At 35.0% G+C, this 3907-nt stretch overlaps 1 pseudogene; it reads left to right on the top strand.

Annotated features, from left to right (window-relative positions):
* The first annotated feature begins 2509 nt into the window (after positions 1-2509).
* The window catches only part of LOC101660421, a 5718-nt pseudogene continuing 4320 nt past the window's right edge, over positions 2510-3907 (top strand).

The following is a 3907-nucleotide window of genomic DNA, read 5'->3' as shown; positions in this document are numbered from 1 at the left end:
ATAAAGCAAAGTAGCAATAGTTAATTATGGTTAAGATATTAATTTGTGCAAAGGTTAAGTTGCAAGCCTTAATTAATTAATTGATTTACTTATTTCCATTTAACTCCCAAGATATATTTGGTTGTTAAAAAATAAGGAACCCTGCTGGTGTTGTATGTAACGCATTAGGCTGCTAACTGCAAGGTCAGCAGTTGGAAACCACCAGCTGCTTTGTGGGAGAAAGATGAAGCTTTCAACCCCTTAAAAGAGCTAAGTCTCAGAAACTCACCTACAGTAGTTCTGTCCTGGCCTATAAGGTTTCTATGAGTTGGATTAAGTCAAATGGTAGTGAATTTGGCTTTTTTGGTTTGGTGAAAGAGTATTTATTTCAACAGATTTTTTTTTAAGTTTACTATATTATGACAATTCTGGGAATGATGGCTTGTTATACATTAAATAAAGCAACACACTGATAGTACTGAAGGATAAGACATAATTGGTAAAATTAACTTCCTTATTATAAGCATACATAAAGCTGGATAACTATTAAGTAAGTTAAGTGTTTTCAGCTATTGCATAATATTTAATATGTGTGAAGGGGAGCTTCTGAGTTAACGCACACAATTCTTGCACCCTTTCATTGGCTCATTTCCAGACCACAGAGCAGGAAGCTGGTGTCCAGGATACAGTGATTTTGTGAAGCTGAGGAATTAGAGATCAAAAGAGTTCGGACTGCCGAATGTCTGAACGCTGTGAGGCAGCACCTTGGAAAGAACAGAGCTGTATGAAATAAACACCCAAGTCTATTTTCAGATTCCTTTCAAATCCTTGCCCCAGTTCTGGGCTGCGCATGCATAAATAAGTCTAGAGAGGCCTGCATGCTGCTCTCCTTTGATTATCTTAGATTTTAGAATTATTTATATTTGGATTAATGATATCTGGTGGTGGTAAGGGTTAGGCATTGCATTGTGAACTGTAAGATTGGTGATTGAGTTCTACCAACCAGTCTGTGAAGGAAAGATGAGTTTGTCTACTACTAGAAACCTTGCTCCATCCTATAGGGTCACGATCGGAATCAAATATAGTCAAAATCAACTTGATGGTAATGGGTTTTGGGTGTCCTCTGTGTGTTAGTCTGGGTAGACTAGAGAAACAAATTCATTAACATGCATAAGTGTACAACAGCTTTATATAGAGTAATTGTACATTAAGAAAACACCCAAGCCCAGTCCAGATCAAGTCCATAAGCCCATATGTCCAACACTAATCTATAAAGTCCTTTTCAGACTCACAAAACACATGCAATGATACTGAATGCAGGCAGATCATAGGCCAGTGGGTGGAAAGTCTTGTGGATCCAGTGGTGGTATAAGCATCTCAGCGCTGGCAGGAGTATCCACATGGCTCTTCCAGATCAGGTCACTAGTGTAATTCCAAGTGTCTTGTCAGCTGCAATGTCTTCCAGGGAGTGAGCGTGTCCCCCCCCCCCGCCCACCACCTCCTGCAAGTTATTTCTCTCCTTAGTACCTCGAAATGAGGTCATCAAGCTGCTACCTGATTGATAGGCTAAACTCCACCCCTTCACTGTAAATCTCCAATTGACAACAGATTATGTAACTACCACACTCTGGATTGGATTTTGCATTCTTTTTTTTTTTTCCCCTGAACTCGGTCCTAATTTTTGTTTCCAAACATAATGATTTCTTTAATGCCAGTTTCTTTTCTGTATTTAGTTTTTTTGGTTGGTCTGTTGACAGACAAGAGTCTGGGAAAAAATATTATGATTTATTGAATTATCTTGTAACAGGAACTTGATTCTAGTCCTTTGCTTAGCTTTAGCATTCTAGTTTATACTTGTTTAAACTCATTCTACTATATTACCCTATGTGTATGAAGATAAATAAAAGAATAGCAAAAACATGCTTAGTTTATTAATACTTTGTAATTAGTTAGTGAAAAGCTCTCACAAGTGGTTTGATCTTCCTTGTTCAATTTTTGCCATATTACTTAATCAGACTAAGAGAAGAGATAAGGAAACAGAAGACCTATTGTCTTGGAAAATAATTGAGTCTATAACCATGAAGGAAGAAAGCAGATTTCAAGGACAATTGTATTAATAAGACTAAACCTACTCTGAAATTTTATATATTGACATTTACAAATCCCCTGTGCATTTATTTTCTTTTTCAATGATGAGAATGAGAGCACATATTGAAGATAATTTCAATTTGTTCCATAGTGTCCACAGAAAGTAGCATCTTTGTCAGTATTTTTTGTAATATTTTATTTCCACAAAGCTTTTCAAGTCAACCTAGTGAAAGTGTAAGGGGTAGAATTTTACGATGCCTTCTCATCAAAGATGGTCATAGTAAAGTTTGAAAATTAATCTTCACAATCTCTGCAACCGTGAAACCCCATGCTACCTAAGCACATAAATCTGGGATGAAAACAACCTAGTAAAACAGAGTAAAATTCTAATAGGACATACTTTGGAGCAGTTTTCCATATTTGCTTCACTCTTTCTTACGTCATGACGTACTTCAAAGCCCAAGAGTACAATCATTTCTCATAGCAGTGATTTAAACAATAAATTAATTCATGCAAATGCACTAATAATTTTATTTTATCGAATAACATACTTTTTAACAGAGTATCTCTGAGAGATACAATGACATATCTTAAGAATGGCAGCAACAGTGAATTTACCATTTCCAATGCATTACAATAGAGAATATATTTTTGTTATTTGCAAAATGTGTCTCATAACGAGAAATCACCCTGTCTCTACAGTTGCCTACTTCCCAACCACATAGCAAAGTTTCTCCTCCAATCCAACTATCATAAATTTAATGTCAATTGTTTTATTTTGTTCTGCCCTTTTATTGTTTATCAAAATATTTCTGGTGTTGATAGCCTGAGAAATGAAGAAATATTAATGACTATTAAGGATATGAAAAAATAAGCCTTATATTAATCAAGGAGATGAAATAACATCATATAGCACTAAGACATTTTTTTAAGAAGTGTATTAAATGTTCATTATTGTTCACTAGAACCGAGTTTACTGGGTTTTTTATCATAATACACCTGTTCTTCCTCCTTCATTACTTTTTTTCTAAATTTGTGTGCAATAACAGTAGATTAGTTAAGTGACCTTTATACATTTACTTAAGTTCTGGCCAATGAAAGATGAAAGTAATGTACTATGAGGTTTCTAGTGGTATTGCTAAATGCAGCATACATCTTTTTCACTAACTGATGTGGTCATATGGCTTTTCTTCCTGATCCTGTGGATATGATGACTTACACTGATTGATTATTAATGGGATTGCACTATGTAATAAGTATGAATGGGTCATGGTGGATAATTTTCTTATTCATTATTAGATTCTTATTTGCTAGTATTTTGTTGAGAACTTTTGCAATTATTTTGAGATATTAGTTCATATTTTTCCTTTTTTATGTTTTCTTGATTTGCGTTTGGTGACATTTTAGAGTGAGTTAAAAGCATGTCTGCTGCTGTAATTTTTAGAAAAGATCATGGAATATTGCTGTTATTTCTTCCTTTAATGTTCTTGAACTTCATTGGTGAAACTACCTTCACCTGAGGATTTAGGTGGAAGAAGTTTAGAAATTATTGATTAAATTCATGTCTGTCTTTTCTTTGTATTTCTTTGGTACCTTACCTTGTATTTTTTATAGAATTGGACTATATACCCTAGATTGTTGAATTTTTGATTGTGCATAATGAGATAGTTTATTGTGCTAGCCTGGCAGATAAACACAAGTGGGATTAACTGAAAGGCAGAGAGATAAATGGCTTGGTGAGCCTCGCCTTTCTTGTCTCTCGCTCTTTGATCATTGGACCAGTGTGCGGCTGCCTTGCTTGTTCTGTGCCTTAATTTAAAGGCTACACTACCTGTGGGAC

Source organism: Echinops telfairi, unplaced genomic scaffold (assembly GCF_000313985.2).
Source record: "Echinops telfairi isolate 266 unplaced genomic scaffold, ASM31398v2 ScPeMD7_18;HRSCAF=68, whole genome shotgun sequence".
NCBI lineage: Eukaryota > Metazoa > Chordata > Mammalia > Afrosoricida > Tenrecidae > Echinops > Echinops telfairi.
The sequence above is the reverse complement of the archived record's forward strand: the minus strand, read 5'-3'. Positions and strand labels throughout refer to the sequence as shown.